Raw genomic sequence first — 25260 nt, forward strand, 5'->3', positions numbered from 1 at the left:
CATGATGAATAGGTGTGGGATGCTTCAACTGGACAGAAACACTATACTGGACAGAAACAGAATTATATATTTCTAGTGTTTCATTATTTCTATCTGTGAAGTTTTTCTTCTCAACTTCAACTGATGGTAAAATCAAAGCACTTGGTTCTAATGCAGTTTTTCTTCTGGATATAGTTTACTAGCACTTGGTTCCAATGCAGTGCATAAACTCTGGCAGTGGCCGTGCGATGAACGAAATCCATCGGGCAAGGTCAGAAAGAAACAGTTGTAAGAAATTATCTATTTGCTATAAGCCTAGTGCTGATTGTTTGCTTTGCTTGTTCAGTCAACTGCATCTATTGCTCCTCATCTCCGTCAGCCACCAAATGGTATTCTTATGACCAATGAAAGGAGTGATAACAATCCAGAAGAAGCAACTGCTTGTATTGCTTTATCTAAGAATGACTATTATGCAACGTCTGCATCAGGTGGAAAAGTTTCTCTGTTAAATATGAGGACTTTTAAGGTGTGTAGCCATGAATTGATTTTACTCTTGCTACCAAAAATAGAGAAACCAAACCGACTAAACCGACTAAATTGACTAAATCGAAACATATCTTTCAAGTTATAACCACTTTTATGCCAACCCCACCGGCAGCCATGTCTTTAGCATTTCATCCTGAAGATAATAACATGATTGCTGCTGGAATGGAAGATTCTAGTATTTTGATCTATAATATTCGGATTGATGAGGTTCATAATCTCGTGCTTTCTATTTGTCAAACTATGTCGATTCTTGATGCCTTCTATAGTTTGTATTGCTTTTGAAATTCAATAGGTAACTTCCTCTTTTGCATTACTTTGAAATCATTGTCTATAATGTCACTTTCTTTCAGATATTTTGAAGGTAAATGGATGTATTCAGGAACTCCAACTAAACAGTTCAGGTATTGGAGATGAGGTTGTTTAATTTTACTTGTTGCAAGTTCCGGTTGTTTGTTTCTTGAGGAAGAAAATGATTCTTAATTCTGGTAAAGTTTGAATGCTAAATATGTTATGTAGGGTGCAAGGGTTATTGCAGATATGCTGAAAGAAAATCAAACTTTACGTGTACTGGAACTTAACAATAATATGATTGAATATTCTGTATGACCTTATTTCTGGTGTCCTTACTCCTTACACCTTATTTCCATGTGAAATTTTATAGGGTTTTGCAAGTCTTGCTGGAGCACTAGTTGAGAATAAGGCAATTCGATCTATACATCTCAAGCTAATAAGACTTACACACACTTAGATTTTCTATCCATGCAGTTCTTTCTTGCAGATTTACTAATATATTATTTATGTGTTTTTACAGTTTACAAATCTCAAGTACTCCACAGTTGAAATTGATGAAGTGCGGTTCGAGTGGGCTGAATGCATGCTAGATTACATTTGAAGTGCAGTTCTACCTTGATGTGTTATTAAAAGAATGTTCTGTTAATACAGTCTGACCTGGCTGTTGTTTTGATGTTGACACTGATTTAAGTTTGTATCAGATATTAATTAAACTAAGACTGATTAATGATCAAGGTTGATCATATGGAGAGGAAAAGTCCAAGTACGGATACTTGGCACGTGAAGTCGGAGAGGGCTCGGTAGCTCGTTCTCCGGACTAGGTCAGAGAGGGCTTGGTAGCTCGTTCTCTGGACCGGACGAAGTCGGAGAGGGCTCGGCAGCTCGTTCTCCGGACTAGGTCAGAGAGGGCTCGGTAGCTCGTTCTCTGGACCGGACGAAGTCGGAGAGGGCTCGGTAGCTCGTTCTCTGGACCGGACGAAGTCAGAGAGGGCTCGGTAGCTCGTTCTCCGGACTAGGTCAGAGAGGGCTCGGTAGCTCGTTCTCTGGACCGGACGAAGTCGGAGAGGGCTCGGCAGCTCGTTCTCCGGACTAGGTCAGAGAGGGCTCGGTAGCTCGTTCTCTGGACCGGATGTGGAAGTCAGAGAGGGCTCGGTAGCTTGTTCTCTGGACCAGGAAGACGTTAGGGTTTAGGGCTGGGAAGCTCTAAAACCAACAGAAGCATTGGATCGGTCTGTTGACCGATCCAGTGATACTTTGGTTGTCTGGATCGGTCTGTAGACCGATCCAGTGATACATTAGTCATCTGATCGGTCTCGTGACCGATCAATAACCACACAGGAGCAATCTGTGGATTATCTGATCGGTCTCGTGACCGATCGGTAACCACATAGAAGCAATCTGTGAGGTTATCTGATTGGTCTGGTGACCGATCAGTAAGAAGAGATGGGATGCGATGGGATTCAGAGTGATAGGGGGGATCGGTCTGTGGACCGATCCACCTAGGCTGATCGGTCCACAGACCGATCAGAATCATCCCAGACCGATCAGGAGGTGTCCTGATCGGTCCAGAGGGCTATGGATCGGTCTGATGACCGATCCACAATGATGTCGTTTGTCTTCTGCTGTTTCTCTACGATTTCTGATTCACCTGATCAAATCATCTGCTGTGACATATTTGAGTTGCAGGTTGCAGGTGTCGTGCCAATGCTCAATTTCAAATTAAGCTCCATCAGAAGAATAAGACCAAGTGCTCTTTCTGCTGTGTTTCGCTGCAAATGGTGCAATTGGAGCGTCAACGTTCACTGGCTGCGATCAGGTGGCAACAGCTTGACTCTTGCTTATTGGTTCGAGCTCAGAGACACCAGTGAAGACCATGGATGGTATTGGTGTGAGTTCAGAGAACCAGATGAGGAGGAAGAGTGATTGGCAACGCCTGAGTTGGTCGCAGTGATTCGATACAGGTGACAGTGATTCGGCTCTGGCTGAAGACAGTGAGAAAGCAGAATAAGAAGAAGGAAGAAGAGAGGTTTGGCAAGATTTTTTTTTGAAACTCTCTGTCGATCGAAGCAAGGGTGTTGTGTTGTTGAGTTCTTGGCTGAGGAATCCCTTCTGTCTTTGCGTTCTGCTTCGTGGCTGTAAGTTTCATTGTTCATTTCTTTTGGCCACTGAACTCTGTAAGTCTTGTGCTTCATTTCAAATCTTTTCTGTGACGTTGTGGAGAGGTTACTCCACCGAGAAGGAGAAATACTTAGCCGGATTTTGTCCGGGGTGTGATCTACCGAAAGATCAAGGGATCGTCCACCTTACGGACACGTCGAAGAGTAGGGGCAAGTTATCCTCGAACCTCGTACATACTTGTGTTAGTTGTGGGTTGTTTCTTCTCCTTGTATTAGTTGTTCTTTTGCTTATTTCCGCTGTGCTAACAAACTTTTGTGAGAAGATTGTTTAAGTTTTAAAGGAGGCTATTCACACCCCCCCTCTCTAGCCATCCGAAGGTCCTAACAAGTGGTATCAGAGCGAGGTGCTCTTCATTCGGACTAACACCCTAAAGAGCAAGAAGATGGCTATGAAGGAAGGTTTTAGCACCAATCGTCCACCCTACTTCGACGGAGCAGACTTCCAATATTGGAAGAGCCGTATGGAGTACTATCTCAAGACCGACATCTCCATGTGGTTCTCGGTCAAGGAAGGGTTCACACCTCCGAAGGACGAAGAAGGTAAGGAACTAGAATCGTCAAGGTGGTCCGTCGAGCAAACTCGCAAAGGACAAGCCGATGCCAAGGCGGTGGTCACTTTACAATGTGGGATAGCCAAAGATCAACTTGTCAAGGTAGGTCCATTTGTGAGTGCAAAAGATTTGTGGAACAAGCTCATCGAGCTCCAAGAAGGAACCCGAGACTCTCGGATCGCCAAGAGAGACTTGTTCCTAAACCAACTACAAAATCTCACCATGAAGGAGAACGAAACGGTAAGTGAACTACACGGAAGGTTCAAAGAGATAATCAATGGTCTTCATTCCGTAGATGAATGCGTAGAGAATCGCGATCTTGTAAGGTACGCTCTCAAAGCCTTTCCGAGGAATGCCTTGTGGTCATCTATGGTAGATGCCTACAAGGTCTCCAAGGACCTTTCAATTGTTAAATTAGATGAATTCTTTTGTGAAATGGAACTTCATGAACTTGCTAACAAGGGTCAAAAAGAGAAAGATATTGCCTTAGTTGAAGGAGAAAAGAGCAAGGATGGAAGAAGGAAGAAAGAAAAGAAGAAGGAGAAAGAAATTCCTACATCCTCATCCTCCTCCGAGTCCGATGATGAAGGTGGATCATCATCAAGTGAGATGGCCAACTTCGTGAGAAGAATCATGAGAAGGAGCCGGAGATACAAAGGGAAAGGTAAGTCTATTGATCAAAATGTTGATAAGACTAATGTTACGTGTTATGAGTGTAGCAAGAAAGGACACTATCGGAGCGAGTGTCCAAAACTCAAGAAGAAGGAGGAAAGGGCCTAGAAGAAGAAAGCTCTAAAAGCTACTTGGGATGAATCCTCCTCAAGCTCATCGGAGGAAGAGAAGAAGGAGAAAAGCACTCGTCAATTAGCACTCATGGCAAGGGAGGAATCGGATTCCGGAAGTGATACATCAGCCGCGACTTCATCATCTTCGGATGATGAAGAGGTAACTTCTCCTCACTTAGAAAAATGCTATAAAACTATTGCACATTTATCTACTTTGCTTAAGAAATCAAAAGCTGAAATCAAATCATTAAAAGATGAAGTAGAACACTTGAAGACTCTTAGGGAAGATGAGGTTGATGACCTACATCAAGAGCTTCTTGAGGATGAAAACAAAGCCCTAAAGAGTGAAGTTGAGAAACTCAAGAAAATGCTTGAGAAATTCTCAACTAGCTCTAAGACCTTAGATATGATTCTAAATGCCCAAAGGGCGGTCTACAACAAGGCTGGGTTAGGATATCAACCTAAGGAGTCTAGTTTCATTTCCCTAGTGTCTAGAACCCAATTTCATAGATCACATGCTTCTAGGGTTCATGAGACTAGGAAGGGTGTGACCAAGGCATGAGTTCCTAGGTCTTTCATTGTAGATGCATTAGGTCCCAAGATTTGGATACCTAAAACATCTATCTTTCGTGTCTTGTAGGCATTTGTTAAGGGGGAGCATCTATCAACTTGGTTTGTTGATAGTGGATGCTCCAAGCACATGACCGGGGACAAGTCACTCTTTACTACCCTTCAAAATAAAAATAGAGGTAATATGTCCTTTGGTAATAATGGTAGTCTTAAGGTGATAGGAGTTGGAGATATTCATATATCCGAATGTCTCCAAATCAAAAATGTCCTAGTCAAGGGGATGACCTTTAATCTCCTAAGTGTCAGCCAATTGTGTGATACATGTTACACAATTGAGTTTCATTTAAGTCAATGTCTGGTCAAACACATTAACACACTTGACACGGTACTAGTAGGCACAAGGGTAGACAACATTTATCAAGTATCTTTTAAAAGTGCTACTAATGCCTCTGCTAAGTGTTTCATGTCAAAAGAAGAAGAATCATGGCTGTGGCATAGGAGGTTGGCCCATGTGAACATGAAGAATATTCGAAAGCTGGCCAACAAAGGATTAATGCGAGACTTACCAAGCATCAAGTACCAAAAGACAAAATTATGTGATGCATGTCAAAAGGGTAAGCAAACAAAAGCGTCTCATAAAGGTAAAAGCACTGTAAGTACATCTACTGCTTTAGATTTATTGCATATGGATTTGTTTGATTGCAGTAATGTTATTTCATTGAATGGAAGTAGATACTGCTTAGTGATCATTGATGATTTTACTAGATATACATGGACTTTCTTTTTGAAAAATAAGGATCAAACCATAGATGTTTTTGTTTCTTTTTGTAGAAGAACTGAAAATGAAAAATCAACAACAATTAAAACAATTAGAAGTGATCATGGTGGAGAATTTCAAAACCATAGATTTTTAGAATTTTGTCAAGAAAAAGGATATAGGCATGAGTTCTCTACTCCAAGGACCCCACAACAAAATGGGGTTGTGGAGAGAAAGAACCGAGTCTTGCAAGAGGCTACACGAAGCATGCTCAATGAGTACTCACTACCGAGCTACTTGTGGGCTGAAGCTGGAAATACCACTTGCTACGTGCAAAACCGAGTCTTGATACATAGGTTTTTAGGAAAGACTCCCCATGAACTTTGGTTTGGGAGACCCCCTACAATTAAACATCTTAGGGTGTTTGGTTGTAAGGTGTTTATCTTGAACACCAAGGATTATCTTGGAAAGTTCACAGCTAAGGCTGATGAAGGGATACTAGTCGGGTACTCTCTCACCAGCAAAGCCTATCGAGTCTACAACAATAGGACTAAATTGATTGAAGAGTCCTCGGATGTAGCATTTGAAGAAATTCCTAAATCAAATGATCAATCAAGGGATGTAGGAGAAATTCAATTTGAACTTAGAAATCTAAGTTTAAATGATCAAAACATAGGAAGAATCAAAATTGACTCCGATGATGATGAGCAAAGGCAAGAGAGGGCTCAGTCTGATCCTTTACCTGATACTGAGCCCTTGCCTGTGTCTAGTGAGACCATTCATGAGGCACCGCCAACACCAAGACAGTCTAGGATAGCCTCTAGTCATCCCCAAGACCAGATTGTGGGAGACATTCAACAAGGGGTTAGGACTAGGTCATTCTTTAGAAATGAGTCTAATGAGGTCGCCTTGATCTCAGAAATTGAACCAAAATTAGTTGATGAGGCATTGCACGATCCTGATTGGATCATAGCTATGCAAGATGAGTTAGGTCAATTTGAAAGGAGCCAAGTGTGGGACTTAGTTCCTAGACCTAAGAAGACCACCATTATTGGAACCAAATGGGTCTTCAAAAATAAGTTGAACCAAAAGGGAGAAGTCGTAAGAAACAAGGCAAGACTTGTAGCCAAAGGCTATAGTCAAGTCGAAGGCCTCGATTATGATGAGAATTATGCTCCCGTGGCTCGATTAGAGTCCATTCGTTTAATGTTAGCTTTTGCTGCACATAGAGGCTTCAAGCTCTATCAAAAGGACGTTAAATCGGCCTTCTTAAATAGTTTCATTAAAGAAGAGGTCTATGTTGAACAACCACCGGGGTTTGTGAATACCGAAGCTCCAAACCACGTGTAGAAGCTCAAGAAAGCTCTTTATGGGCTTAAACAAGCACCTCGAGCTTGGTACGAAAGGTTGTCAACTTACTTACTAGAAAAGAACTTTGTAAGAGGTCAAATAGATCCAACACTATTTCTGCGTAGAGATGGTGAAAACATATTTGTAGCCCAGGTGTATGTCGATGACATAATTTGTGGCTCAAATAACAAGGGCTACTTGAATGAATTTATCACTCACATGGAAAGTGAGTTTGAGATGAGTCTGGTGGGAAAATTGACATTCTTCCTTGGACTTGAAATCAAACAAACTCGATATGGCATTTATGTCCATCAGACGAAGTACACTCAAGAGATGCTCAAGAAATTCAAAATGAGTGACTCTAAGGAAGTATCCACTCCAATGGCGATGAACACTCGCCTTGACAATGATGAGAATGGAAAACCAGTTGATCTAACGCAATATAGAAGCATGATCGGTAGTCTTCTATATCTCACAGCTAGTGGACCGGACATACTTTTTGCTGTGGGCATGTGCGCTAGATATCAAGTATGTGCCAAGGAATCTCATTTAATTGCAATTAAGAGAATTCTGAGATACCTTAAGGGCACAATTAGAGTAGGTCTATGGTACCCTCGTACAGAGTCTTTTGACTTGATAGGTTATACCGACTCTGATTATGCTGGGTGCAAATTGGATCGGAAAAACACCAGTGGGGGTTGCCAATTTTTAGGTTCATCATTGGTGAGTTGGTCAAGTCGGAAGCAACATTGCGTTGCTCTCTCCACAACCGAGGCTGAATACATTGCCATGGGAGAGAGTGTATCACAATTGTTGTGGATGATCCACACCCTAGAAGATTATGGACTTTCGTATGAGGGAGTGCAAGTGTTGTGTGACAACATCAGCACAATAAACCTAACGAAAAATCCAGTCCATCATTCAAGGACCAAACATATTGAAGTGCGTCATCACTTCATTAGAGATCATGTAGCTAGGGGAGACATTGCACTCACATATGTTGAGTCAAAGTCAAACCTAGCCGATATTTTCACCAAACCTCTCCGGAAAATGAATTTAGTCATTTGAGGAGAGAATTGGGAATGTGTTTGGCTCAATAGGCCATTAGAACCCCATTATGATCAATAAGGACAATTAAAACGATAAGAAAAAAGGGGAAATTAATTTGGGCAACTTGGGAACATCTCATACAAACTATAAGGTTAACAAATGATTTTTGTTTGCTAGAAATGGGGTGAGATGCTAGGATCAGTCGAATTATTCAAAATGTATCATGCATCCCTTGAATAATTAGGTTGAAGAGACATAAATTGAGTATGGGGAAGACCATTACATAATTCATGTGTATTTGGTTCCTAGATCTTACTCATATATTCCAACCAAGGAAACTTGGTTGGGTTTTTACCTAGATTTTATCTAACCTTGGTTAATGAGTTTATTGATATTTTTTATCGATACCGTTCATGATTCTGATTGAAAATAAGACAAGCTATTGAAGTAATGATAGTAATTTGAATATATTTTGACAAATTTGAAACTGTACATAACAAAGTCGGAAAATTTCAATTCTCAAGCCTTGAGTTGTCTATTTTTCGAAATGTCTGAAACTCTCGGGCTATAAACAATCTCAGACCATAATCTTTAGGAAATAGTTATGCTTGTAGATTCTTCAGGGTCTAGGTACTGGACTTAGAAGTTTTACTAGAAAAACTTCTATCGAACACCTCTACGAATTTCAGTTACTGAAATTCCTGGAGAAACTTTAGTATCAGACACTGATCGGTCTACAGACCGATCAGAAGGATCCCTGATCGGTCCGGGGACCGATCAGGTCAATCTGGTAAGGGAAGGCCACTGATCGCCTTTTGATCGGTCTACAGACCGATCAGAAGGATCACTGATCGGTCCAGGGACCGATCAGCAGGCTACTGATCGTCCCTGATCGGTCTACGGACCGATCAGAATGTTCCCGGATCGGTCCAGGGACCGATCAGGAGGCTCCTGATATCTCCTGATCGGACAGCCGTCCGATCATTTCAACACCTAACACCCATCTCCCTTAAATCTTCTCGATCCTTTCTTTTCTCCTTTCACGCGGAAGCCCTAGCCGACTCTTTCCTACATCTCCATTCTTCTCTTCTCTTTGCCCGCCGAAGCCCTAGCCAAAAGACACTTCAATGGCACCAAGGTAACTCCATACTTCCCTAGAACTACTCACCTTGCATTTCGGTTTCATTTCTCACCGTATCTGTGCTTTTTGTTTCGGGTGTTAGTGGCACCGGTGCTCACTTACTTGCCCCATTGTATCACATTGTTAACCCTTAGGAAGAAACTAGTGGGTGAAGGAACCTCTAAGTCTAAGTCACCTGAGAAGTCAAAGTCTAAGGCTCCCTCCCGACCTCAACCATCTGTCTCCGGGAGATTTCCAAACCACTATTTTGAGGAAGCCTTTAAATAAAGAACCTTTAAATTACTCCCTTGTAGGTCTGTGGATCGTAAATTCATGGACGAATTTTGTCCAACTATGTCAGAAATCATTGCCTACTACAAACTTGATTCACTTGTCTATTTAGAACGAGATATCAATTATGACTTAGTTTCTGAGTTTTATAACAATCTTCATCAAACTAATGATGTAAGTTATAAAACAAAAGTTGCTAAGCAGACTCTTGATTTCAGTTTCTCAGCCTTCTTTGACTATCTAGGTTGTCGGAGGTGTTCCGGAAATGTCTTTTCGATATATCTTGACTTACCAGACCCCTTACCTTCACCTTTTGATGTCACATCTGACTCTATTTATGAGTATTTCTTCAGACATCCTAGACCGGGTGGGCTAGATGAATTAGATGTTGATTTTTCTACTTTTGCAGCCTTGAGATTATCTGCCCAAGATTACATCCTCTTTAAGATTGTCACAAACTGCCTTCTGCCAATCACATCTAAACCCTTGTCTGAAATCCGACCATATCATTGTCTGATGCTTTATGGTTTGCGTGGGCGTCTCGACTTTGACATCATGTCCAGCATCTACTCTTCGATCATCTCCTATAGTGAGCCAAACAGCTTCACTGTTTATATGCCTTATGGGCATATCATTACAGATTGGCTCGAGACCCTTCAGATTGATGTCTCCAAGGGTAGAATAGTCAAGATGGTCAGGCAGGACTACAGACTTGGGAAACGGGCATTTTCTAAGTCTGGCATCATAGGACAGGATGGGGACGTTCGGTGGAAAGATGGGAGAGCTCTAGGTGAGTTACCACGGGGACCTCCACGACAGGTTGCTGCTGCGCCTGTTGCTGCTCCTCCTACTGCTGCTGCTGACGATGGAGAGGCAGATTCTGATCTGCGCTGGCAGATCGCCGAGCTGGAGAGTCGCATTGATCGGCACGATGAGCTGCTAGTTGCTGAGCTCCACGCACTACGATGATTTACGCAGTCAGCAGCTGGCGACACATCAGGCGATTATGGGATGGATGGCCAGATACCCACCTCCGCAGGATTTCCCGGGCTATCCATCCTCAAGCAGCGGCATGCCACCTCAAGGACCCACTCCTCCCGTTGATGATGCTGATGCTCCTCATGATGAGGAGGCTGAGTGATACACATTGTTCTATGATGTCATTTTGATTATCTATGTTTTGGATATTGTTTGTTGGATACTTATGTCTGACCTGGATACTTACTGATTTCATGCTGCTCATTTTCTTATTTTTCTTTATGTTTCACTTCCTATTGTCTATTAATTTGCTGTTCATATGCATGTATGTCTCTTATTTCTTTATTACTGTCTTATAATACACTTAGAGGGTATTCTAGGAGGATTGAGAAAAAGACAGTATGGGTAAAGGGGGAGTCCTTTATCGTTTTCTTACCTAATTCGCACCTTTTCGGTGTTTGACAAAGGGGGAGAAGATAACTAAGTTTAGAGATAAATGAAAGTTTGGCTTTAGGGAGAGGATCTTGATTTCCCCATCCTTACATGGTGTTGTATCTATCTTAGGGGGAGAATCTTGATTCCCCTAAAATTAGGGAAATATGAACATTTTTGATCTAAACTTAAATCGTGTTGTCAAACAACAAAAAGGTTAATACAGTCTGACCTGGCTGTTGTTTTGATGTTGACACTGATTTAAGTTTGTATCAGATATTAATTAAACTCAGACTGATTAATGATCAAGGTTGATCATGTGGAGAGGAAAAGTCCAAGTACGGATACTTGGCACGCGAAGTCGGAGAGGGCTCGGTAGCTCGTTCTCCGGACTAGGTCAGAGAGGGCTCGGTAGCTCGTTCTCTGGACCGGACGAAGTCGGAGAGGGCTCGGCAGCTCGTTCTCCGGACTAGGTCAGAGAGGGCTCGGTAGCTCGTTCTCTGGACCGAACGAAGTCGGAGAGGGCTCGATAGCTCGTTCTCTGCACCGGACGAAGTCAGAGAGGGCTCGGTAGCTCGTTCTCCGGACTAGGTCAGAGAGGGCTCGGTAGCTCGTTCTCTGGACCGGACGAAGTCGGAGAGGGCTCGGCAGCTCATTTTCCGGACTAGGTCAGAGAGGGCTCAGTAGCTCGTTCTCTGGACCGGATGTGGAAGTTAGAGAGGACTCGGTAGCTTGTTCTCTAGACCAGGAAGACGTTAGGGTTTAGGGCTGGGAAGCTCTAAAACCAACAGAAGCATTGGATCGGTCTGTTGACCGATCCAGTGATACTTTGGTTGTCTGGATCGGTCTGTAGACCGATCCAGTGATACATTAGTCATCTGATCGGTCTCGTGATCGATCAGTAACCACACAGGAGCAATCTGTGGATTATCTGATCGGTCTCGTGACCGATCGGTAACCACACAGAAGCAATCTGTGAGGTTATCTGATCGGTCTGGTGACCGATCAGTAAGAAGAGATGGGATGCGATGGGATTCAGAGCGATAGGGGGGATCGATCTGTGGACCGATCCACCTATAGGTTGATCGGTCCACAGACCGATCAGAATCATCCCAGACCGATCAGGAGGTGTCCTGATCGGTCCAGAGGGCTATGGATCGGTCTGATGACCGATCCACAACGATGTCATTTTTCTTCTGCTGTTTCTCTGCGATTTCTGATTCACCTGATCAAATCATCTGCTGTGAGATTTTTGAGTTGCAGGTTGCAGGTGTCGTGCCAATGTTCAATTTCAAATTAAGCTCCATCAGAAGAATAAGACCAAGTGCTCTTTCTGCTATGTTTCACTGCAAATGGTGTAATTGGAGCGTCAACGTTCACTGGCTGCGATCAGTTGGCAACAGCTTGACTCTTGCTTATTGGTTCGAGCTCAGAGACACCAGTAAAGACCATGGATGGTATTGGTGTGAGTTCAGAGAACCAGATGAGGAGGAAGAGTGATTGGCGACGCCTGAGTTTGTCGCAGTGATTCGATACAGGTGACAGTGATTCGGCTCTGGCTGAAGACAGTGAGAAAGCAGAATAAGAAGAAGGAAGAAGAGAGGTTTGGCAAGTTTTTTTTTTTGAAACTCTCTGTCGACCGAAGCAAGGGTGCTGTGTTGTTGAGCTCTTGGCTGAGGAATCCCTTCTGTCTTTGCGTTCTGCTTCGTGGCTGTAAGTTTCATTGTTCATTTCTTTTGGCCACTGAACTCTGTAAGTCTTGTACTTCATTTCAAATCTTTTCTGTGACATTGTGGAGAGGTTACTCCACCGAGAAGGAGAAATACTTAGCTGGATTTTGTCCGGGGTGTGATCTACCGAAAGATCATGGGATCGTCCACCTTACGGACACGCCGAGGAGTAGGGGCAAGTTATCCCCGAACCTCGTACATACTTGTGTTAGTTGTGGGTTGTTTCTTCTCCTTGTATTAGTTGTTCTTTTGCTTATTTCCGCTGTGCTAACAAACTTTTGTGAGAAGATTGTTTAAGTTTTTAAAGAAGGCTATTCACACCCCCCTAGCCATCCGAAGGTCCTAACATGTTCTACCTTGATTTTGATATTTATTAGCTAGCTTTTGATGTAAAAAGAATGTTTGGGTATTTTATGGATATTGTTGTAAGAAGATTATTTATATAATTTGTGAATATTTGTGTATTTTATGGATATTGTTGAATGAAGAATATTTGTATAATTTGTGAATATTTGTGTTTTTTTTATTATTGTCGATTTTTCATTGTTTCGGAAATCAAATTTGTGCTGTTAAAAAATATACATATTACATCGGTTTTCCACCGCTGCAAAATCGGTGTTATTAACTAATATTACATCGGTTATTTACCGCTGCCAAAACTGGTGTTATTAACATACAATATTACATCGATTTTACACCGTTGATGAAACAGTGTCGTTAAGTGATACTACACCGGTTAATAACCGATTCGAAGACCGGTGTCGTTAAGTGATACTACACCGGTTTTAACTCGATGTCTAAAATGGCAGACTTTTAACATCGGCTTCATAGACATCGGTCGAAAATGAAATAGACACAGGTGGAAAACCGATGTCTATGAAGGTTTTTGTTGTAGTGCACTCTTGTTAGATATCCTTGTTACCCACAAGGAAGATATTCCTAGATGTGTCTAAGGGTGGTCATGGTTTACTTAAAGATCTAAAGACTTAGATGGTGAATAATAATAATTTATATATAATACACCCAATCAATCATCACTCAAGATTTGAAAAATATTTCATAAGAAAATAGATTTATAGGTTTTCAAAATCCTTTTTAAGAAAATATTTTAAATTGTAACTTTCTTAGCATCTCACCCATTCTAAATTTTCAAGTATGGTAATCCTATAATTTTGTGAAATGACTTTATTGATTTTGAGTTTGTTGAAATTGAATTTTAGTTGAACTTCCATTATGTTAAGTTAATTTTGGGTTAAAATGAATTATTAGGATTAATGGTAACATTATTAATGTTTAGTTTAGAGATTTTAAAGTTATTAGCTAATTAAGGATTAAAAAGTTGATTAATTATTGCATATTAAGTGTCACAATTAATAGTTAGGAATATTTTAGAATTAGTTTTGAAAAATTAATTTTGTTTAAGGTTAAAGTATTTATTTGTTGATTAAAATTAAGATTTCAAGTTGAGATTTATTAATTAAGTGTATTAAGTTAAATTGTAAAGTTAATGATTAATTTATTTATTTATTAAAGTTATTAAAGATTAATTTAAAGTTGATTTTGTTTGCTTTTAAAGAACACTTGAGTTAGTATAAGTTTAAGTTTTAAACTAGGTTAATTTTATTTTAGTTTTATTAATTTAATTTGAGTTTTAATGAAGTTTGAATTAAATTAGAATTAGAGCTTTAAAATAATTAATTAAGTTTTAATTAAGTTTTAAAATTAATTAAGTTTTTAGTTAAGTTTTTAAAAATAAATTTTTTAATTAAAGTTAAAATAATTTAATTAAGTTTTTAGAATAATTTTAATTAAGTTTTTAAAAGAATTTTAATTAAGTTTTTAAAAGAATTTTAATTAAGTTTAAAATAATTAATAATTTTTAATAATTATTAATTAAGTTTAAAATAATTTTTAAAATATCTTCTTTTAAAAAAATAATTATAATTAAGTTTTTTTTAAAAAAAATAATTTTAATTAAGTTTAAAATAATTTTAAGTTTAAGATAATTATTAATTAAGTTTAAAATAATTTTTAAAAGTTTTTAATTAAGTTTTAAAAAAATTTTAATTAAGTTTTTAAAATATATTTTTTTTAAAATAAGTTTTTAAAATATTTTTTTAAATAAGTTTTTAAAAAGTTTGAATTTAATTAGTTTTGAATTAAGTTAGGTTTGAAATAAGTTTGAATTAAGTTTGAATTTAATTAGGTTTGAATTAAATTAGGTTTGAATTAAGTTAGGTTTGAAATAAGTTTGAATTTAATTGGGTTTGAATTAAATTAGGTTTGAAATAAGTTTGAATTTAATTGGGTTTGAATTAAATTAGGTTTGAATTAAGTTAGGTTTGAATTAAGTTTGAATTAAATTAGGTTTGAATTAAGTTAGGTTTGAAATAAGTTTGAATTTAATTGGGTTTGAATTAAATTAGGTTTGAATTAAGTTAGGTTTGAAATAAGTTTGAATTAAATTAGGTTTGAATTAAGTTTGAATTTAATTGAGTTTGAATGATATTAGGTTTGAATTAAGTTAGATTTGAATTAAGTTTGGATTTAATTGGGTTTGAATTAAATTAGGTTTGAATTAAAGTTTTAATTTAATTATTCAAGAAAGGTTATTGAACTCATGTTAGATTCAAACTTAGCTTTGGGTTAATCACGCGGGCGTCCTAAGGATAAGCTTTCAGTTCAGTGGCGAGGCATATGAACTACTTGTGTATCATTAGACCACCTGCTGAAGACTTTCCAAATTGTTCCCGCCCAAAAAATTTAATACTAAATTTTGATCTAACTAGCCCATGTTTGACTGGGGTAGCTTCGGTCAGATCCACTAAGTCTAGTACACCAGGTAGAATTCCATATTCAGCCTAGACATGCTTTCGACAAAGTTTCCTTGACGTACTATCATCCCAATCCATTCCGATGCTATGTTGTAGGGTTTGGTAAACCTTTTTAATTAACCGTTCTAAATTAATAGAAGATGTATGATATGGTATATAACAGATAAGTATGCATGATCATGGCAACTCAAACAATTCAAACAAGTCATGCATGATACAAATTGTTTATTAATATTCTTGTTTTGTTATTATTGTTATTGTTGTTTTATTTAAATTGTTATTATTTAATATTACTATCGTTATTATTTATTATTATTATTATTATTATTATTATTATTATTATTATTATTATTATTATTTAGTGTGTTGTTTTATTATTGTTATTATTTAATATTTATTTATTATTATTGCTATTATTTATTAGTATTACTTTGTTGTTGTTGTTGTTGTTATTATTATTATTATTATTATCAATATTGATTAGTTTCATAATTAAAAGGTACATGATTATAATTAAGTTTACGAAAGTTTTGTTTTAGATTTGGTTTTGATTTATAACTTAAATCTAGATTCTGTGAGTTGATAAAATTATTAATAATATTTTCTAATTTATTTATTTTATTTTTCAAAACATTATTTTGTTTTTCTAATTTTCTAAATTTTGATTTATAGTTTAATTTCTTATTTTTACTTTCTAAATTTTTAGTTAAATTCTGTTTATTGTTAGTTAATCTTAGATTATTATTATTTTGATTCAAATTATCTTGAATACATTGATTAAATAAATCTGAATCTTGATTAAGGTTTGGATTAATTTGGTCAATTTTAGTTATATTTGAATTAATTAAGTCTTTATTATTTTTGTTAAGTAATGTAGGATTTTCATGCTTTTTCAAATTCAAACTATAATTCAGAGAAGGATCTAAAGCATACAATTTTTCATGTAACAAAAAATTATTTACCATATTTGCTCCCCCTGAATCCTTGGGTCTTCTCTCCGGACATTGAGATTTGTAGTGTCCCATCTTATTGCACTTGAAACATTCAATGTAGTCCTTCATTTTCCGAACTCTAGGCATTGGTTCCTCCTTTGCCTTCGATTGTGCAGATCAGTTCATAGGGTATTTATTTTTGTAGTGTCCCTTTTCACTGCAACTAAAACATGTTATATGAACCTTAAATTTAGAATTGGCAATTTTACCTTCTGAATTCTTATTGGGATTCTCCCCCTTGACAATTGTCATTTCATGTTCAGGCTCGAGCATTTGGTCGTACTCAGGTTCAAGTTTGGACATTTGTTCTGACTTAAGTTCGGATCCATCAGCCTCCTCCTTAGCCACTAGTGCGATGAAACTGATTTGATCTTGTTCTTCTAGATCTGGCTCTAAGGATAGCTCTCTGGATTCAGACTCGGATTCAAACTCACTTTCGTCTTGATCTTCTAGCCTCGATGAATTCTCATGAAGCTTGATCAATTTGGTCCACATCTCGAATGCGTTCTTGTAACCTTCTAATTGACACAAGACTTCATTAGGCAAAATATTTATTAACATATTCATTACCTTTGTGTTAGATTCTGAGTTTCAAGAAGGTTGTCTTAGTGCAATCCAGTTGTCGAAATTGTTGCTTACAACGAAGCATTCCATCATTTGCCTCCACGAGTTGAAGTAAGTTTTGTCGTACGACAGAGGTTCATAGGTACTTCGCCCTTCTTAATATGTCATTGACATTCTTGCAAGAAAGAAAATTACAAACCAATTTCCAAGACTTTCGTCTTGGGATTAGTAGTTCTTGAATAATAATAAGAAAATAATATTCTAAAAGAGAATAAGTTAAAGAAAAAAAAAGTTTTAAAAAATACTTTGAAAAATGGTTAAGTTATTTCAGAGCTAACGAGGCTCTGATACTAATTGATAGATCGGATGAGTACGATAGAGGGGGGAGGGGGTGAATATCGTACTCTTTTAAAACTTTTCTTTTACTTTTAAATCAGAATCGTGCAGCGGAAATAATAAACGAGACAAGGTTATTTACTTCATTCGGAGCCTAACTTGACTTCTACTCGAAGGCCCGCGGTCCTTGACCGCACCGATGGGCAAAGCACTATAACCCTTCTTTCCGAAACCCTCGGAAAGAAGCAGATCGTATAGATACAAAGATGTTTAAGATAGTAACACTCCTACTATCTTAAATGAATTTAAGTGCAATACAAAATAAAAGACACCGACAATAGATTTGAAAGTCGAAGCTCGGTCGGCACTATCGGAATGACTTGCAGAGTTGATGAAGCACGAACATCTTGCAGAATAGAACTTGAGTTGATCAGAAAGTCTTCTCGTAGCCTCTGACATCGAGCACTTTTTATAAGTTCCTTGAGCGTTCGGTCGACCGATCTCTCTGTTCGGTCGACCGAACCCGAATCCATTCCTTCCTCGCTGAAAACAGAAGCTGGCTCGATCTTTTGTAGTAAATGCTCATAAGACCGAACCTATTTTTTAGTCGACCGAACAGTCTATTTCCCTGTTCGTCGAAATCAACCGAGATCTTCATTAATGCTGCAATTAATTCTGATTGGATCGGTCGACTGGTCCTCCGGTTCGGTCGACCGATCAGCCATTTTTCCCTTTTCTGCTGATCGCTGCTGATGAGCTATCTGTTGGTGCAACCTTAGATCAAGGTTGACCTGGGTGACCCGACTCGAGTTGACCTGACTCGAGGTATATTTTGATGTTTGACAAGAATAGGAACTTGGGGGATTGTGGGTGCAACTTTTGGTCAAGGTTGACTTGGTTGACCCGACTTGAGTTGACCTGATTCGGGAAAAGTCCAAGAATGGAGACTTGGCACGGAAAGGTCCAAGCAGGGAGCTTGGCACAGGAAAAGTCTAAGTATGGAGACTTGGCACGGGAAAAGTCCAAGTATGGAGACTTGGCACGGAAAAGTCCAAGCAGGGAGCTTGGCACGGGAAAAGTCCAAGCAGGAAGTTGGGCACGAGGAAAAGTCCAAGTATGGAAGCTTGGCATGGGAGGTCGGAGAGGGCTCGGTAGCTCATTCTCTGGACCAGACGTGGAAGTCGGAGAGGGCTCGGTAGCTCGTTCTCCGGACTAGGTCAGAGAGGGCTCGGTAGCTCGTTCTCTGGACTAGGTCAGAGAGGGCTCGGTAGCTCGTTCTCTGGACCGGACGTGGAAGTCGGAGAGGGCTCGGTAGCTCGTTCTCCGGACTAGGTCAGAGAGGACTCGGTAGCTCGTTCTCTGGACCGGACGAAGTTGGAGAGGGCTCGGTAGCTCGTTCTCTGGACTAGGTCAGAGAGGGCTCGGTAGCTCGTTCTCTGGACCGGACGTGGAAGTCGGAGAGGGCTCGGTAGCTCGTTCTCCGGACTAGGTCAGAGAGGGCTCGGTAGCTCGTTCTCTAGATCAGGAAGGCTTTAGGGTTTAAGGCTGGGAAATTGGATCGGTCTGCTGACCGATCCAGTGATACTATGGGCATCTGGATCGGTCTGCTGACCGATCCAGTGATACACTGGGTCATCTGATCGATCTGGTGACCGATCAGAAACCAAACAGATTGGGAGAAGGAATGGCCTGATCGGTCCACAGACCGATCAGGGCTCTGGCAACCAACTCTCTGTGAGAGTTGGGATCGGTCTAGGGACCGATCAGCCTAGGGCCTGATCGGTCCACAGACCGATTAGGGAACGCAACCAACTCTCTGTGAGAGTTGGGATCGGTCTGCGGACCGATCAGCCTAGGGCCTGATCAGTCCCCTGACCGATCAGAGCCATCCTGGACCGATCAGGGTGGAGCCTGATCTGTCCAGGTCTAGTCGTTGAGTCACAACGGCTAGATTTCTGTCTGTGTCTTCTTCTTCGCAGGTTCATATAAGAGGGCCACTACAGGGAAGAGCAGACTTGTTCTTCCTCTTTGCGATCTGAGCTTTGTTGAGCTCTCCACTGCTGAAGCTTCGTGTGAGCTTCCCTCGGCTGGGTCTCCAACTGATAGTTGCTGTTGTGGTTGGCCTCCGTGAAGTTGCTGTTTCATCAACAGTCGACAAGAAGGCAAGCAAACTAGTGTTTTTACATTCATATTGTTCTTGGCTTCTTGTTGTATTTCTTGTACGCTGATCTTGCTATTGCAAGAGAGATTGTGGCGAGGTTTCTCCACCCAGAAGGAGTTTTTATTAGCCGATTCTCCGGGGTCTCATCCACCGACGGATTGATAGGATTCGTCCACCTTACAGACACGCCGAGGAGTAGGAGTATCATCTCTGAACTTCGTTATATCGTCGCGTTTGAGGTTTGATCTTCTCCATTTTCGTTTCTATCTTTTATTTCCGCTGGGCTAACTAAAATTGTAGGAAGAAACGTGAATTTGGGGTCGGCTATTCACACCCCCCCTCTCTAGCCGCGTCCGAAGGTCCTAACAAGTGGTATCAGAGCGAGGTCGCTCTTCGTCGGATTAACACCCGGGGGAGCACGAGCTAGAGAATGGATCAACTTGGAGAAGACGTCACGATTCCACCCGTCTACGATCGTGACGACTTCGCGTATTGGAAGGTAAGAATGAAGTATTTTCTTATGACTAACCTAGTAAATTGAAATTGTGTACAAGTAGGTTTTATTCCTCCGGCGGATAAAGAAGGAGAACCTCTCGAGAAGAAGAAGTGGACGAAGGAACAAATCCACCAATCCATAATCAACGACGAGGTAACGAAAATCTTTGAATTTTCATTACCTAATGATATCTTGTGTAAGATAGGTGGATACAACAATGCCAAGGAGTTGTGGAACAACTTGGCTAAGTTCCATGAGGAGAGCTCCAATTTAAGTCATGAAGAGGAGTCAAGTGAGCCAAGTAGCTCACATCATGGAGGTATGGAATTAGAAGTTGAGGGCTACTCAACATCTAAGGAAGAAGAGGAGGAGAGTTCTTCTTCAAGACTGGAGCAAGAAGAAGAAGCCTCTACCTCCGGAAGGGATGAAGGAGAGAGCTTATATCCATCCTCAACCCTAGGTAACTCAAGCAACTCAATCTTAAGTAAATTACATATAATGTGCTTTGAGTGTAGGGAGTATGGGCATTACAAAAGTAAATGTCCAAAGAGGATTAGGAAGTCTCCACCGGCACCAAAAGTCAAGGAAGTCGGAGTCCCGATACGCAAGGGCAAGGAGCAAGTGGTGTGCTTCCAATGCAAGCAAAGAGGACATTATAGGAGCCAATGTCCAAGGGGGAGACAACCTCACAAGGACAAGAGACCAAGCACATCTATGGGGGGAGCTAAGGCAAACCCTAAGGTATCCTTTAAGCCACATTCTTGCAATTCTAATAAGACACATGCTAGTAGTTTTATTGCAATTGTCAATAATGATAAGCATGATTACCATAGAAACCGATACATGTGCTTAGGTGCCAAACATATTAGCCTAGATAAGGACAATACTAGAAATGTCAACCCTAGAATTAACTCATCTAAGGTTAAGGAAAACCTAGATAGGAATCCCAAAACAACTAGACATATGCCTAGGAATACCTCAAAGAAAAATGGAAAATTAAAGCTTGAGGTATTAAAGAAGGAAAATCAAGTCTTGAGGTTAAGACTTGACACTTTAGAAAATGCTCTTAAGAATTTGGAGAAGTCAACTCTAGGGTCTAAGGGTCAAAAATCAAAGCCCAAGGACATGAGAGGTTTGGGTCACAAACCTAAGTCTCAAGTGGTCAAACCCACTTATCATAATGTTCCATTCGATTATGGAACAAGACCTAAGGCTAGGAAGACCATCACCAAAGTCATAAGGGGAGTCACCCCTAGAGTTGATCTTGATGAGTCCCAAATGACCAAGGCTTTAAAGCCTAGGAGGGTCATTAGGAGAGTTGCTAGGGAAGTCATCCCTAGTGAATATTTAGTGAACCCAATGAGCTCAAATAGGTATTGGGTTCCTAGGAGCGTGATTCCTTCACGCTAGATGGTTTAGGGTGTGCCAACCTTAATTGGACAGGTAGTTAACCTACTCATGGCAAAAGGTGGCATTTTAGGAATTTTCAAGGTGTAATCAAGCCTTGAAAATGAAATTAAAAATTATTCCTAAGATGATTAAGATGTGCCAACCACATTTGAGGAGTTTTCTAGGGTCAATCTAATTGGCACATAGTGATCTAAAAATCTTTAGTATATGATTTTAGGTCTATTACACTTAGGAATATAGAATTTATGGTAAAATGATCAAAATTATCAAAAATGGCAACTAAGGCTAGAATTAGGTATTTTCTATACCTTTATATGTTATTTGCCATACATTGTTTGTCATATGCCATGTCATGACATCATATTTATTTTATTATCATTTGAAATGTCATGATAATGCTTAGGTTAGTTATATGTCATGCCTTATTTAAGTTTCATACTTGATGATATGACATCATGACATTGGCACATGTTTCCACTTATGATATTATTTTATGCCATGTCATCATCTCTTGCATTTATGATCAATTAATTTGATTTAAGGATAGAAACACAATTTGATATGAAGATCAAATTGTTGTTTAGAAAATGCATGAGAACTTAGCTTAAGATGACCTAAACCCATATCTCACATCAAAATTGACTTGGATGTGTTTGATACACCTTAGATGTGTGTGAGATATTAGGATTATGAGTTAGGATCAAGGTGCATAGTTCTTGTACCTAGATGAGCCTAATTCAAATTTGAGGATCATAGGGAAAACTTGTGTACACGTCATGTACATTTAGCCCTAAGATTGTGGTCCTAAATTGAATGGTTTAAGATCATTTCAAAATTGATTTGAAAAACCTTGATGAAGCTTTTCTAGTGATAGCATTCATCATTGAGCAAGTTGATACAAAGATGGATTAACCTTGAGCTATTTCAAAGTCTTTCAAACTTTGTATCAAGATTAAAAAAATGGGAGTTATTTTCATAGAAAACTATTTTTCCATGATAATATATGTTATGAGGAATGTATCCTCAAAATTTTACAATTTTTGAAATTTTCTGTAATTTTTTAGGGATTTCTGAATTTCGGGAGAAAAAATCAGAAATCTTATCAGAGAGCCGTGGACCGATCAGAGGAGATCCTGATCGGTCCAGGGAAGTTTGGATCGGTCACTGGACCGATCCAGGGCAGTGTGTATCGGTCTGGTGACCGATCTGGTGACCGATCAGAGCGTGCCAAAATACTGATTTTCGACTGTTGTCTGAAATTTCAGCTATGGAAGTTGGTATTTTAGATTTCTAAAGGGTTGAAACTCTCCAAGACATTGTTGGTGCAATGGTCAAGGAGGAGTTGACCTTTAGGGGGAGTTTTACCTATTGGTCAAGGGGGAGTTAACTTTTAGGGGGAGTTTTTACTCGTCAAGATTTCTGAGGATGTTTGATAAGTGATTATCACTAAGTTGATTGTTGATTTTAGTATCAAAGGGGGAAATTAAGGGTTTCAATGAAAGTTATGGGACTTTCATTAGGAAGAAACTCATGACCTTGATTCACTCTTTTTGATGTGTGTCAAAAAGGGGGAGAATGTCCAGAGAATGTTCAAGGAAGAACATTGGAGTTTGGGGAGAATGTTCAGAGAATGTTCAAGGAAGAACATTGGAGAACTATTGGAAAACCTAAGTTAGGTTATCGGGTTAACCTAACTTGATTATGGTTTTTGTCAAACATCAAAAAGGGGGAGACTGTTGGTGCAACCTTAGGTCAAGGTTGACCTGGGTGACCCGACTCGAGTTGACCTGACTTGAGGTATATTTTGATGTTTGACAAGAATAGAGAAGTTATATTTTGATGTTTGACAAGAATAGGAACTTGGGGGATTGTGGGTGCAACTTTTGGTCAAGGTTGACCTGGTTGACCCGACTTGAGTTGACCTGATTCGGGAAAAGTCCAAGTATGGAGACTTGGCACGGAAAGGTCCAAGCAGGGAGCTTGGCACGGGAAAAGTCCAAGTATGGAGACTTGGCACGGAAAAGTCCAAGCAAGGAGCTTGGCACGGGAAAAGTCCAAGCAGGGAGCTGGGCACGGGGAAAAGTCCAAGTATGGAAGCTTGGCATGGGAGGTCGGAGAGGACTCGGTAGCTCGTTCTCTGGACTAGGTCAGAGAGGGCTCCGTAGCTCGTTCTCTGGACCGGACGTGGAAGTCGGAGAGGGCTCGGTAGCTCGTTCTCCGGACTAGGTCAGAGAGGGCTCAGTAGCTCGTTCTCTGAACCGGACGAAGTTGGAGAGGGCTCGGTAGCTCGTTCTCTGGACTGGACGTAGAAGTCGGAGAGGGCTCGGTAGCTCGTTCTCCGGACTAGGTCAGAGAGGGCTCGGTAGCTCGTTCTCTGGACCGGACGAAGTCGGAGAGGGCTCGGTAGCTTGTTCTCTGGACTAGGTCAGAGAGGGCTCGGTAGCTCGTTCTCTGGACCGGACGTGGAAGTCGGAGAGGGCTCGGTAGCTCGGTCTCCGGACTAGGTCAGAGAGGGCTCGGTAGCTCGTTCTCTAGATCAGGAAGGCTTTAGGGTTTAAGGCTGGGAAATTGGATCGGTCTGCTGACCGATCCAGTGATACTATGGGCATCAGGATCGGTCTGCTGACCGATCCAGTGATACACTGGGTCATCTGATTGATCTGGTGACCGATCAGAAACCAAACAGATTGGGAGAAGGAATGGCCTGATCAGTCCACAGACCGATCAGGGCTCTGGCAACCAACCCTCTGTGAGAGTTGGGAGATCGCGGCAACAACTCTCTGTGAGAGTTGGGATCGGTCTGAGGACCGATCAGCCTAGGGCTTGATCAGTCCCCTGACCGATCAGAGCCATCCTGGACTGATCAGGGTGGAGCCTGATCGGTCCAGGTCTAGCCGTTGAGTCACAGTGGCTAGATTTCTATCTATGTCTTCTTCTTCGCAGGTTCATATAAGAGGGCCACTACAGGGAAGAGCAGACTTGTTCTTCCTCTTTGCGATCTGAGCTTTGTTGAGCTCTCCACTGCTGAAGCTTCGTGTGAGCTTCCCTCGCCTGTGTCTCCAACTGATAGTTGCTGCTGTGGTTGGCCTCCGTGAAGTTGCTGCTTCATCAACAGTCGACAAGAAGGCAAGCAAACTAGTATTTTTACGTTCATATTGTTCTTGGCTTCTTGCTGTATTTCTTGTACGCTGATCTTGCTGTTGCAAGAGAGATTGTGGCGAGGTTTCTCCACCCAGAAGGAGTTTTTATTAACCGGTTCTCCGGGGTCTCATCCACTGACGGATTGATAGGATTCGTCCACCTTACGGACACGCCGAGGAGTAGGAGTATCATCTCCGAACCTCGTTATATCGTCGCGTTTGAGGTTTGATCTTCTCCATTTTTGTTTCTATCTTTTATTTTCGCTGCGCTAACTAAAATTGTAGGAAGAAACGTGAATTTAGGGTCGGCTATTCACACCCCCCCTCTCTAGCCGCGTCCGAAGGTCCTAACACTATCCAGTGCTGAGTCTCCATGGTTCGGTCAACCGATCAAGCTTTGACCGGACTGAACTCTGTTTTGCCTGATCTGAACTGATCTCTGGTCTGAGTCAAGCTGGTTCGGTCGGCCGATCCTCCTATTCGATCGACCGATCAGGCCAAACCTGCAAAACAGAGTTAAACAATATTCCTGCAAAACAAAGGTTAGAACAGTAATAATATATTATGCATAAGTAATATTAGACAGTAGAACTGTCTTGATCTCAACTTAGAAACCTTCCCGGTTTCTTCAGTTGGATCAGCGACCTTAGGTTGCTCCCTTCGGGAACTCGACCTCATTGTCACTCCTCCAGTTGCTTACCTCAACTTACCTGCCAAACA

General features: G+C 40.5%; 1 long non-coding RNA gene across 2 annotated transcripts; it reads left to right on the top strand.

Annotated features, from left to right (window-relative positions):
- Positions 1 to 663: 663 nt before the first annotated feature.
- LOC121973191 lies at positions 664 to 1283 on the top strand. 2 transcript variants are annotated; one of them, XR_006109413.1, is made up of 4 exons: positions 664 to 732; positions 876 to 940; positions 1042 to 1125; positions 1187 to 1283. It is a non-coding gene; the product is annotated as an uncharacterized LOC121973191 (long non-coding RNA). The 2 variants fall into 2 exon arrangements; XR_006109412.1 differs by having other exon boundaries at positions 670 to 940.
- The last annotated feature ends 23977 nt before the right edge of the window (positions 1284 to 25260 follow it).

The sequence above is a fragment of the Zingiber officinale genome, chromosome 4A (assembly GCF_018446385.1).
Source record: "Zingiber officinale cultivar Zhangliang chromosome 4A, Zo_v1.1, whole genome shotgun sequence".
In the NCBI taxonomy this organism is placed as follows: domain Eukaryota; kingdom Viridiplantae; phylum Streptophyta; class Magnoliopsida; order Zingiberales; family Zingiberaceae; genus Zingiber; species Zingiber officinale.